We start from the raw sequence: 13,883 nt of genomic DNA, 5'->3' as shown, positions 1-13,883 counted from the left end.
TCGACCGTTTTATGCCGTAGTTTGTCAAGTTTCCGTTTTTCAAATTTAGATCGCCGTCTTCGCCTAAGAGCAGCGACTGGGAAACTACTCCTCCCCATGCCATATTTACGTCCAATCCAGACGTAAATTTCTCCGGATTTCGGCGTGGGGAGGGCAAACGAGTGGAGATGCTCTAAAGGCAGCATACCGCACAGCTGTTTCGGGTGAAACGAGGAGAGCTTCACGCATACCTAACTTTTTGATTTTTTTTACTATCCCATTGCCACGTACACCCAAACCACCCAAATACTTATTTTCTTCGTATAATTTCTTTACCTAACTTTTTGTAGAAAGTTAAGATGCAAAATTTGAAGTTAGAGATAACAAGTTTATATGCAAACTACTTATTTTAGTTTGTTAAAACGACTTATATGTTACTTATAGAATAGAGCCATAACTTCTAATTTTACTAATTTTTGTGATTTGTTCGGTTTGTGGGCCCAACTGTCAGCCTACTGCCAACTCCTCCTCCCTCTCTCCCGTCCTCCTCCGTGAGGCCGAATTCAAAAGCCAGAGTACGGCAAGATAAGTCCCAAACGGAGCCCATCACTCCGACCTGGCCACCGTGCCCCGTGCCGTGCCCCGCCGAATCTCTAGTCGAGGATGGAGCCTCGACACACAACCTTTAATAATCTATGATGGTCACCCCAACATCCACAATCCCCCACGAGAGGAGAAGCACGTATAGCAATTGCAGTCATGTTTGACGCCTCCACGAAAGGTAGCGACGTACTGCCATCACTCTCTTTAGCATCGTGGATCTAGGTATTTCATTGGATTTCTCCATGACGGAGAGATGGATAGGATAGCGATAGCAAACAAAAGGTGCTCACAAACACAATACATGTAAAATTGGAGCCTCTCGGGTTTGGTTTGATGCGTGATCAAGGCTCCATTGGTGGTATATGACCAGATTTGGCAGTCAACCGTGTTGTGCAACAATAGGAAAAGAAAGAAGAGGAAGGAGATGGACGACATATCAACTAGATTCTAAATGTTCAAGACGGCGTGGATATCTTATCAAGTATGAACGATAATTTTTTAGCCTTGAAGTTGAACATTTTTCAATCTGTTTTTTCTTCCATATCCTCTACCAGAACACAATGAACCGTGAGACTGTTAGAAAAGTGATCATAGTTGTAGGCTACAAATGAGATCGTAGTGGTACTCATATTTTTCAATGAAGGCAGTTCCGGTGCTAGTGGTGAAAGAGAACTATCTATGAAGGTGGAATGCGTTTTCCCCGTGAATTTCGGCAAATGCTGCATCTGCACTTTTCGGGCCAACCCATCACAGGTAAGTTATCAACCGTATAGTACGACGGCGGTGCTCAGGCATTTGTGGTTTGTCCGAATAAAACCATGATAAAACTGAGGAGCGCTCCTCATCTATATGTCGTCGGGAGCTCATTGACGTACAACATAAACATTATCGATTCTGACCATATAGGCGAATGGCTCTGACGTATAATATGGATAACTCAAACCTGAAGCCTATTTTCTTAAGCAAAGAAGCAACGCTTGGAGTAATCTGATACACCACTGTAGAAATCATTTTCCCAATACCTTCGATTCCTACACATGTATGAATGAAGACAATAAAAATGCCATCGGATACCACTCTCACACCTCAACAGCCTTCCGCCATGTGTTTCTTTTCTATTTTATTTTTCCTTTTGTGATACACACTTGGATGCTTTATATAACAAGGATTGGGAACAAACAAGGTACTGTTGTCTTGGTGATATTGGTACATAGTACTATAGTAGGTGATGTATTACGATGCACTAGCATTTCTTATATGTAGATAACACGGCTTATAGTAAAATGGAGTCATAACTTTTTAATTTTATGATTTTCTTGGGCTTACAATTAACTTTTTATTTTTCTTTTACCATCCCATCGCCATGTACACCCAAACCACCTCAGGAAACCCTTAACTTACCCATGGGTGTGCTTTGTTATGTTTGGCATAGTTAAGCCTCGAAATAGGCTTTCGCCCCGCTTTATAAATAAAGCACCAACATCCATACAAGGTTCTCACAACATAAAAGCAAGGAAAAATAAAAACGTCTGCTGGGGCCACAGCACATCAAGCCCAACTGAAAGTAAAGAACATGGGATACAGCCCTAGTGCTAGGGCACCTCAACCACTGGACGGCGTAGATAGGCGACGAGCCGCCGCAAGAAGATCCTCCAGCATGCCATCCAGCCGGTCTCTGTCCCGCTGTCTACACAGCGGGTACCACTGCTGCAAAAAAGCCAAGAATTTGAAGATAGAATCAGAGGCTCGTCTCAGGAAGATATGCTCAATCACCATCTTGTTGCGCACATTCCATAAGGTCCAAGACATAGTGGCGAACAGTAACCAGAATAGGCGCCTCCTACTCCCAGCACGGTTCGCCTGGACTTCCAAGAACTCTCCAAGGTCCAGGGCCTGCCACTCAGGCCCTAGAGCCTCTTGTAGAAAGCTCCATAGGAGTCGAGCGGCAGGGCAAGAGAACACAATATGACGCGTGTCTTCCGGGGCCGCACATAGCGGACATAGGCCATTACCCGGCCCATTCCGCTTGGCTACCTCCACCCCCGAGGGGAGACGGTCCCGGAGGAGTTGCCACACGAAAATCTTGATTTTTAGTGGAATCGGGGCTTTCCACAAGTGGGACGTCCAACTAAGGCCTGGTCCTCGAAAGAGGGCCCGGTAGGCCGACCTAACAGAGAAGGTGCCAGTCGGAGCCAGCCTCCAAAGAGCACTATCCGGGCCACCGGGGAGGGCCTCGGGGAGGCTAGCCAGAAGCGCCTCCCATCCAAGGGCCTCCGCGGGGGTGAGGCCCCGTCGGAAGGGGACAACCCACCCGCTTGCCGCCACCTCAGCAACTAACACGGCCGGGTCCGCCGCAATGGCAAACAGGTCTGGGAAGGTCGTCCCAAGAGGTCCCCCCTCCAGCCAGGAGTCAAGCCAAAGCCGGGTACCCCGACCATCCCCTACGGATAGAGATAGGCGGCACGGATCCCCGCTTGATCTCCTGGAGGGATCTCCAAAGCCGAGATCCCTCGCGGCGCTCACAGGCGAGGAGAGGACGGCCCCTCAGGTACTTGGCCTTCACCAGCTGAAGCCAGAGACCCCCGTCGTCCTTCAAAATCCTCCATACCCATTTCATCATCAAGGCAACATTCATGTGCCTTGATAATAGGACTCCTATGCCACCCTGCTCAGTGGGGGCGCAAACATCTGCCCACTTTACCATATGGTATTTCTGGTGACCCGCCCGGTCCTGCCAGAAGAAGCGGGAGAGTTCCTTATCGAAGGCCCCGTGCACCCCTTCCGGGAGGAGGTACATACCCATGGTGTACATGGGGAGACTAGACAGGCAAGAGTCGATGAGCACGGTCTTGCTGCCTTTGGACGTGAACCTACCACACCAAGGTTCCGCCTTAGACTTCACTCGACCCACTAGGGGATCGAGGTCCCTAATAAGGATCCGAGAATCCCTAATAGGGATCCCCAAGTAGGTCAAGGGAAAGGTAGATAACCTGCAGTTCAGGTTATCCGCAATACGCTGTTGGTCCTCTGGGGAGTGCCCTAGGACCACAACCTCGCTCTTATCAAAGTTGATCTTGAGCCCTGACATAGCCTCAAAGCACAACAAAAGGAACTTGAGATTGATGATGTCGAGGTCCGAGCCTTCCACCATAATCATGGTATCATCGGCGTACTGGAGATGAGTGACCCCACCCCCAGGGATGATATGACCAACCACCCCTGATAAGTGACCAGAGATCCTAGCCCTCTCCAGGATCTCTGCTAGGGCATCTACTGCCGCATTGAAGAGGATAGGAGACAGTGGGTCTCCTTGTCGCACTCCACATGACGGCTTAAAATAGGGGCCCACCTCCCCATTGATATTAATGGCGGTCCTCCCCGTCATGACGATCTGCATGATCCACCCGATCATCCGGTCATCAAAGCCACGCCTCTGGAGGACCTGCCTAAGAAAGGCCCAATCCAAGCGATCATATGCCTTCTGGAAATCCAGTTTCAGGAAGACCCCCTTGAGATGACGACTCTTCACCTCATGGACGATCTCGTGAAGTGCTAGGATCCCATCATGGATGTGGCGCCCTTTAAGGAAGGCAAACTGGTAAGGATGCGACAGTCGCTCCATGACCGGCGCCATCCTCACCGCGCAGACCTTAGAGAACAGACGTTGGATGACATTGATGACGGTGATGGGCCTAAATTGGCGGATATCCGTGGCCCCCACTAGCTTGGGGATCAGGGTAATGACGCCAAAATTCAGGCGGCCCATATCCAATGTGCCCACATAGAACTCCTGGAACATGGGCAAAATGGCCGCCTGGATTTTCTCCCAAAACCTCTGGAAGAACACCACAGGAAAGCCATCAGGGCCAGGGGCCGAGTTGGCCTTCATGCCCATCACCGCCTCCCTGACCTCAGTTGCCAGGAAAGGGAGTGTGAGTTCCGCATTCTCGGCCTCCGAGACCCGTGCCCCTAGCCGGCCATAGATCCTCGGCAAGGGCGACCCCGTCCTGAGGCCGGCCTCGAAAAGCTCCTTATAAAAGGAGTAGATATGGGCTGAGATCTCCCTGGCCTCCTCCAGAAGAAGATCCCCGCTCCAAAGGCAAGGGATAGTGCACTTCCGGCGCCTTCCATTAGCAATCGCATGGAAGTAGGCCGTGTTGGCATCCCCCTGCAGAAGCCATTTCTGGCGACTCCGTTGCCGCCAGAAGACCTCCTCACCCTTGTAGATCTCCATGAGTGTTGGCATAGTTAAGGAGGTTAAGTGTGCCGATTTCTTCACCTCACTTTTCTACAAAGTTTAGATGCAAAATTTGAAGCTAGAGATAATAAGTTCAGATGCAAACTACTTATTTTATTTTGTTAAAACGGCTTATATGGAGGTGGCAATTTGGCTCATAGGAGCAAATGCTCTCATTATATAAAATAATTAAAAAACAATTTTAAAAATGTTAAAAAATTCTGATATAAATTTTTTGGTGTACATCTTGACATTCTATGTTAGTGCACAAATTTTCGTGGAGAAACAACATTTTATATGGCGTGTACAAAAAAGACAAAAAAATATCCTGTACGTAGTCGTGTTATAGCATCAAAACTTGTCTTTTTTACAGGAGCCACAATTACATTTAGTTTTTTTTGAAAACTTGTGTACCAACATACAATGTCTAGATGTACGTGTAAAAATTTAGTTTAGAATTTTTTGACACTTTGAAATGTGGATTCACATAATGGGAGCATATGCTCCTATGAGCCAAAGTGCATTTCCCGGCTTATATTACTTATAGAATAGAGTCATAACTTTCAATTTTATCAGTTTTTGTGATTTTTTTTCCGGTTTGTGGCCCAACTGTCAGCCTACCATCTACTCCCCTCTTCCTCCCTCCCGGCCTCCCCCGCGCGGCCGAATTCAAAAGCCGGACTACGGCGACAGAAATCCCAAACGGAGCCCGTCACTCCGACCTGGCCGCCGTGCCCCGTGCGTGCGCCCAGATCCGTTCCGCCTCCCGCCGCTGCGGCCGCACCGGACCTACCTCAACTGACACACAGGACTCCCTCCCGTTGTCCCCAAACCCAGGTAAATCGCAACAGCGCCGCCGCAATTTCAAATCTTCCTCCCCTCTCCCCTCCTAGGGTTTCCATCCCGTCCATGGCGAATCTCTAGCTCCCACCCCATGTCCCGCTCCTTCTTCCCGACCTGCTCCTCCCACAAAGGTTGCCCGCCCGCGCGCCCGCCTCCGAAAGCCCCCGTCTTTCGCAAGATTCGGCCGATTTGTTCTGACTTTCTTCTGATTTGCAGTGGAAATGGAGGAGATGGCCAAGGAGCTGGACTCCCTTCGGGCGGAGTTGGAGGCCCGCGCCGCCGAGCACCGCGCCAACTCCGCCCTCATCGACGGGCTGCGGCGGGAGACGGCCGACCAGGCCGCGCGCCTCCGGGACGCCAAGGCCGACGCCGACAGACACGCGCGGGAGGCCGCCGCCAAGGACCACGCGCTCTCCGCCGCCAAGAACCTGACCGACGACCTCAACGCCAAACTCGCGGAGAAAGATCAAGCATTCCGGCACCTCTGCGCGGCGCACGAGAACCTCAAGGCCAGCCACCGGGAGCGGACCAGCGGCTGGGAGGCCGAGCGGCGGGGCCTCGTCGCCGCGCTGGAGGACTCCGAGGCGCAACGGCTGGAGCAGGACGCGGCCGTCCGCTCCCGCGACGAGGAGCTCGCGCGGGTCAGGCGCCTGCTGTCAGAAAAAGAAAACAAGTGCGCCGACGCTGAGCGGCGGGCGTCCGCGCAGAGGGAGGCGGTGGCGCGGGACGACGCGCTCGCCAGGCTGGACGAGGAGAAGGCCGCCGTGCAGGCCAAACTCAAGTGGAAGGCGGAGCAGTTCCGGCACCTCGAGGACGCGCTCCGGAAGGTCCGCGACGAGTTCAAGCAATCGGAGCAGCAGTGGGGCTCGGACCGGTCGACCCTGGTTGATCAGATCGCCGCCCTCGAGACCAGCCTGGACTCCAAGACCAGGGTCGCCGAGGAGTTCCGGTCCAGGCTCGAGATGTGCAGCCAGGCGCTGGCGCACGAGGAAGGCCGCAGGAGGAACCTCGAGGCGGAGATGGCTGATCTCGGCCGCAAGTACGGCGATGTGGTTTCGGAGTACGAGGAGGCCAGGTCGACGATCGAGGTGCTCACGTCGAAGAGGGACGGCGAGATCGCGTCTCTGAGGAGCTCGCTCGCTGAGAAGGTCACGTTGCTCAATGAGATGGAGTACTGTAAGGCACGGATGGGTCAGGAGAATGAGGACCTGCGGTCTTCGCTGAAGGAGTACCAAGAGGCTCAGATTGGTGGTGCAGATGCTGTAGTGTCGTTGAAGGGCCTGCGGGAGAAATTCCGAGCTTTGGAGCAGACGCATAGAAGCTGCACTGAGAAGCTGAGAGATAAGGAAAAGGAGTGGAGAACACAGATGGGGAAGCTTGGAAGTGAGCTGGATGGATGCTTGTCACAGCTGGGTTCCAAGGATATGCAAATCAGCCAGCTGCAGAATGAGTTGCTGAGCAGTTATAGCTCACTGGAGCTGCAAATTGTGGAGAACTTAGAAGCCTCGATAGTCCGTCTTGCTGTAGAGTCAAAGTTTTATGATTCCTGCTCATACATTGATACTTCAAGACTGAATATGCAGCAGTGTTGTGAAAAATTGGAGCAGAATGTCACTGCTGCCAGAAAACAATTGGAGGAAAAGAACCGTGTCATTGCTCAATCTCAAGCTGAACAGGCTCACCAATTGGAGGTAATGGCGGAACTTCACGGAAAAATTGAACAGCTAGAATGTATGCAGCAGGAGCATGAGAAGATGCAAAAGCAGGTTAGTGCATACAAAGAGATGCTCGACAATGCTTCAAGAAATGTTCACTGCTTAAAAGGTGAAGCTTCAGAGAAAGAGAATAACCTACAGGAGGAATTGGGAAAAGCATTAAGTGATCTCGAAGAAGCACGCCGTGATCTTACTGAGCAGAAAAGCCAACTGAGCCAGTTTGAAATCAATCTCCATCAGCAAAAGCAAGCAGTGGAGCATTTGGAAAAGCTAAAACTTGATTTGGAGACTGAACTCAAGGGCTATATGGATGACAACCATGTACTGAAGAGAGATCTGGATGCTGCTCTTACCTCCAAAATTGAAGCGGAGGTGTCCCTTAGAGAAGAAAAAGAGAAGTTATTAGGTGATCTCGACGAAGCACGCCGTGATCTTACAGATCAGAAAAGCCAACTGAGGCAGCTTGAGATCAATCTCCTTGAACAAAAGCAAGCAGTGGAGCACTTGGAAAAGCTAAAACTTGATCTGGAGACTGAACTCAAGGGCTATATCGATGACAACCATGTACTGAAGAGAGATCTGGATGTTGCTTTTAACGCCAAAAATGAAGTGGAGGTGTCTCTTAGAGAAGAAAAGGAGAAGTTATTAGGTGCTCTCAGTGAAGCAAATTGTGCCCTTTCTGAGAGGAAAACCGAGCTTAGCGAGAATGAAATCACTCTTCATCAGCAAAAGCAAGCAGTAGAGCATTTGGAAAAGCTGAGAATTGATATGGAGAATGAACTCAAGGGCTATGTGGATGGAAACTCTGTACTGAAGAGGGATCTGGATCTTGCTCTTAATGCCAAAACTGAAGCGGAGGTGTCTTATATAGATGAAAATGAAAAGTTATTACGTGCTCTCAGTGAAGCAAACTGTGCCCTTACTGCGAAGCAGAGCGAGCTGAGCGAGAGTGAAATCACTCTTCATCAGCAAAAGCAAGCAGTAGAGTATTTGGAAAAGCTGAGAGTTGATATGGAGACTGAACTGAAGGGATATGTGGATGATAACAATGTACTGAAGAGGGATCTGGATGTTGCGCTTATTGCCAAAATGGAGGCTGAGGAGATCCACAAAGAAGAAGAAAAGACGTTATTATTTGCTCTTGATGAAGCAAACTGTGCTCTTTCTGAAAGGAAGAATGAACTGGACCAACTCAAGCAAGCACTGGAGAATTTGGAAAAATCGAATGTTGACATGCAAGTTGAAGTCAACAGCTACAAGGAGGAAAATTGCGCATTAAAGAGAGATCTGGATGCTGCTCTTTTTGCTAGAGAAGAAAAGGAGAAGTTATCAAGTATGATTGATGAGAGAGAGAGGAACATTGTGGAGCTTCAGCAATACATCAATGTGCTGGAAGAAGATAATTTGGGTCAAAAGCTTGATGTAGCCAGTCTTATCAAGTCAGAAGTTCAGAAATCCATACTTGACATGAACAACAGGTACTCTGAAATTGTTGAAATCTTTGACAAAAAGCTTTTGGAGCTCGAAACAAGGCTTGGTTTCTTTGAGCAGAAGTACACATGCAGAGAGCATGAGATCATGGAGATATTTGATCAAGAGGAAGCAGATTGGTATACACTAATTGCAGAGAAGGAAAATGCTATTGCTGACATTCAACTAATTGTTGAATCTGTTCAGCTTAACATAAAGCATCTTCTTGAGGCTGCCGCATCAAAGCTCACAGAAGTTCAAGTTGAGGTCCAGCAACTTTATGGTTTTGCAGAGAATCTGAATACGCTAAATATTGTTCAAGAGCATGACAGTTTTTTCAAAGACACACTCATTGCAGAGTGTGAAAGAGAGCTTGAGGACCTGCAAATAAAATTAGTTCTAGAGAGAGAACAGTCGAGCAATTTGAAGCATGTTCTTGAGAAACTCAAAGCTGAAACAACTGCAGAGATGCTAGAGAAGGCAAAGGAGCATCTGGAAGTAGTAAATAAGCTGAAATATGCGGAGGAAAGAAAAGAAATATTGGAAGAGCATTTGGGACAGTTGACGTCTAGAACAAAGGATATGTTAAACGTTGTTGATCAAGAAAGGAAAGAGTTGGTTGATGAGCTGAATGGAATCACCTATACAATTGGAGCAGCAATTCATGGAGATGACGACCTGATGGCAAGCTTGAGAAGGATTATGCAGAAAGCTAACATTGAGGAACCTCCCTTGAATTCAAGCAGCAAAGAAATACCTAGCTTAGAGAAACAACACATGAGAAATCATGGCCCACTATCCAAGAACAAATCTGCATCTCTCACGGATAGAAGATCACCATTAAAGGAGAACAACTATTAGTCTTGGTAGGTGAAGTCAGGTTGTGTACTGACATTGTTGTAATCTTTGTATCCTATTTCTTGCTGCCGTTTGTGTTATTTTGTTTACACAGAATGGCCATGCTTATCCAACATTTCTTTCTTCAATTGCCTTTGAATTCAAAAGTCAGACTAATAAGTAGAATGGGTTTGCTCCTGAAAAGATAATCGGTGATTGCTACGTTGTTTTCCATTACCCACAATTGTAATGTTATCTACTGTTGGATAGTTGGATGAATAAACTTGATACTATGCATCTGATGTATATTCTTATGTCCATTCCTGATCTCGTTTATTGTAGAAGTGCATAGTTCTCCTGTGCTTATTGCTTTGTGTTATTCCTGACTTATTTGTTATTCGAAAGGTGACGTTGATTGATGAGAATTTGTACCATCTATCAATTGGATTACAAGGCAAAAGCAGTGATAAGCAGCATTCTCTCTCGCATTCCATTCTGATTAATCCCCACTACAAAAACTAGTAATAGATCTTTTTCTTGATGTTTACGTTTTCTTATTCTTTGTTAGATGATTGGGATAACTGGCTGCAAGGCAATACTAATCGTCTGAAGCTGTCTCTATTTGGTTTTCCAGTTGTAGCTTCGGTGATATGGTCCGGCAGGAATGAACTTCGGGGTAATGATTGCCATCTTCATTTTAAAAGATATCTCCAGTTCTTTTACAGAAAACAATGAAATGCATTGAATTGTCGAATATGTGTTTTATACATTTACTCGTAAAAATCTGATCCGACCTTTGACATCATATTTTTTTAGGTCTTCCCTGTTATGGACTTGTATTAACAAGCACCTGGAACTCAAGGTCATGCTACAGACTCACTTTGTTGTCCTCATTCAATTTCTGAAATAGCAACCTCTCCTAGCTTTTCAGAGTTCTCAGGTACTTGTATGTTTATACGTCTCCCTACTGCTAATGTTTTTTCTCATTTTCTTGCTCAATCAGAGTTGAGAGGTCTTGTTCTTTTATGCTTCTTTTGTTCTTGCATATAGATTCGGTTGGGGGTGTAGGTTACTTTGATAAATTTGCTCAATGATGATAATATTATGTATTCTGATCTGACGGTCGAGATTATATGGGACAAGCAAGTGAAGCACCGCCTGTTCATTTTGATTGTGACTTTACCATTATGTGTTTGAAGTTTTATTGTACTCCATATCAGCCTCTTCCATGGTTCGGGTTGATTGTTCTGAAAACAAATACAGAAGTAACTTGTGTATGTATATGATTTTTTGCTGAAAGTACTCCGGGCATGTTAAAAGAGCATTGCAGAAATTAAAACCACACTATGATGCTAAGCGTACTCTTTTTTGGTTACTAATACTTGCTATTTTGTTTATGATTGCTTTGACTGGTATAGAGCGAAATACGAATCTGATAGTTACTTGTACTGATAGTATTGCTGTAATCCATCCTCATTTCCAGCAACTCATTTTCTTGACTCCTTTACAGCTGGGGCACCGATTATGTAACCTGCAATGCGTGACTGCCTGGAGTAACATATGGAATTCTATGAAAATGGTAGAATGGTTTGTCCAGTAAGTCTGATGTCTCCCATCCTTAAAGTGGTTTTCAAGAATCTGATCTGAAGATGTTCTTGAAAAACTATGGTGGCCAAACCACTGGCAAGTTTCAAGATCTGTCTAGTCTGAAGCAACAATGATGTGATTATCTCAAGGACCAAATTGTATCGGAGATTTTAATCCATGTTCGTTTCGAAGCAGAGGTGCAACCATAGACAACTGAGCGATGATCCTCATTTGTGCCGTCAGGAAGCGTCTGTGAACCATAAACAACTGAGCATCAAGCCAATCTGATGCCTGATCATAATTTTGTAAACAATCCTCTTGCCATAGTGGAATAATTATTATGAATTTGTCTTGTTTCAAAAAAAATTATGAATCAGCATCAGACATTAGAATCTAGTATGTGGGTGGCACACTTTCAGTTTTCTTCAGTTAAACATTTACAGACAGCCAAACCAATCCACAATCTTTGCTAGTACCAACAAACAGTTAAGCTCTATATCAAAATTGCTCTTCACCGAAACATCACAGCAGATTCCATTAGCAAAAAATCCAGAATCTTTTACTCCTGTTCATAGTGATCCTTTTACATAATTGTTCTCTTCTGAAGTGTTACAGCCCGGGGACGGGAAACCCATATTTACGTTACACACATCACTAGGCGTCGTGACAACATGATCACTGGAGACTAAATTCCAATTCTTACTCGAACTCCCGGCGTCTCTGCTTCTCGCCGTCTCGGTCGTCGTCGCCTTCGGTGGAGCCATCTGATCAGCAGGTTCTTGCCTTGTTCGCACCACTTGAGTTCTTGCCTTCTTGGCCTTCAGCGTTCGCACCAGTTGAGTTCTTGCACGTCGCTGCCTCGGGAGCAGGTTCTTGGCGCGGACCTTGCGCGTTCATGGACGTGGAGCGCGGACACCGGGCACCGGCGACGGCACCCGGTACTGGTCGTGGTAGCACTGGTGTTGCCGGTCGTAGCAGATCGGCTGGAAGCGACTGCACCCGGTGAACTCCTGCGCGCTCTGGACGCGCCGCATCGGCGCTGGAGCGGCACCGCAGTGCACGCGTGCGGCGACCGCCGGCGCGCTCTGCACGCGCCGCATCTTGGGCGGCAGCGGGGGACGCCCTGACGCCGCGCGCCGCTGGCCGGAGAAGAACACCCGGAAGCTCGCGGACGGGCGCGTCGCCTTGAGGCGGTCGTAGTCGTCGCGCAAGTGGGCGAGCTCCTCGTCGCAGGTGACCGACACGAGCACGCCGTCGTCGTCGGCGAGGCGGTATCTGAGAGCCGACACGTTCTTGCCGACCTCCATCTCTCTCAGCTTTGCGGCGAGCTCGCGGAACGAGACCGAGCGCGGCACGACGAGGACGCGCGTCTCGCCTCCCACGTACCGGATGGCGCCGTGGGGGCCGCAGGGCAGAAAGCGGCCGCCGTGGCTGCACATCATCCTTAGGCGCGCAACCTCTCCGGCGCCGCCGGATGCTCCTGCTGCCGCCATCAGTAGTTCGCGATTGCTGCAGTGGACGACTCGGACTCGTGTAGGTATCGAGAAGAGAGGCTGAGAGGGGAAATTTGGCGTGAATATATGGTAGCTGCGTACGCCGCCTCCAATACTTATTGACACGCTCGCTATGGCGGTGCGCGAGTCCGATTCCGGCTACGATTATTCTCCGACTGAGTTTGTGAATCACGTCCTCTACCTCTTTACGCACGAAGTATGAGCGCGGGCAGGGGCAAGAATGTCCTCTTCCTCTCTCTGTGACAAAATTATTGCATCTTACTACATCTATTTGAAATGGAGGTAATAGTTTTCCTAAAATTAAACGCTACAAGGTTTAACTAAATATGTAGCTGTGGACGCCAATTTATGGCACTTGGGTGCTATGCACCCCATAAACCCAAAATTCGTAGTAATTCAAATTATTGAAAAATAGACGAATCCTCGTGGAAACAAAAGATGATCAAGTATTGTACTCATATAAAATTGTTTGGCCTCAAAATAATTTCCATGGTATTCCAGGCAAAAATTAATGACACAATTTATGACGAATATAGCGTGAATTGGGCATAGGGCTTTTCAATTTTGTCTTTTTACCTAGGATACAATGATATTACTTTTCTCGCGATTTTTTTATACATGTACGATACTTGATCATCTTTGGTTTCCAAAAGGATTTGAATTTTTTAAACCCTTTTTCAAATTACTATTTTTTTGGATGTATGGGGTGCTTGGCACCCATGAGAATGAATGTGTTTTCTGATATCGTAGATGCTAATATATTTTTCCATGCGTGGTCAAGCTTTACATTATCTAAATTTTAAAAACTAAGATGAAACTACGTTTTATCATAGAGGGAGTAATGGTATGTTGTGCCATATTACAAATTAAACAATTCTAATCCACTCGCTGATTGGTGGAACCTATGGGTTGCCTACCTCGAGGATATATACCACAATTAGTCCATAACACCCTATATGCCCATGCGGTGGCAGACACACGAAAACACTGTCGGGTGGATACACCTCCGAATATTTATTTTTGCAATATCTATGTGATAAAAATTTACCCAAATAACTAAATATAAAATGTTTTCTAAAATTTCAGGGGCCACGACCC

The sequence above is a fragment of the Lolium rigidum genome, chromosome 3 (assembly GCF_022539505.1).
Source record: "Lolium rigidum isolate FL_2022 chromosome 3, APGP_CSIRO_Lrig_0.1, whole genome shotgun sequence".
NCBI lineage: Eukaryota > Viridiplantae > Streptophyta > Magnoliopsida > Poales > Poaceae > Lolium > Lolium rigidum.
Note: the sequence above shows the minus strand (reverse complement) of the source record.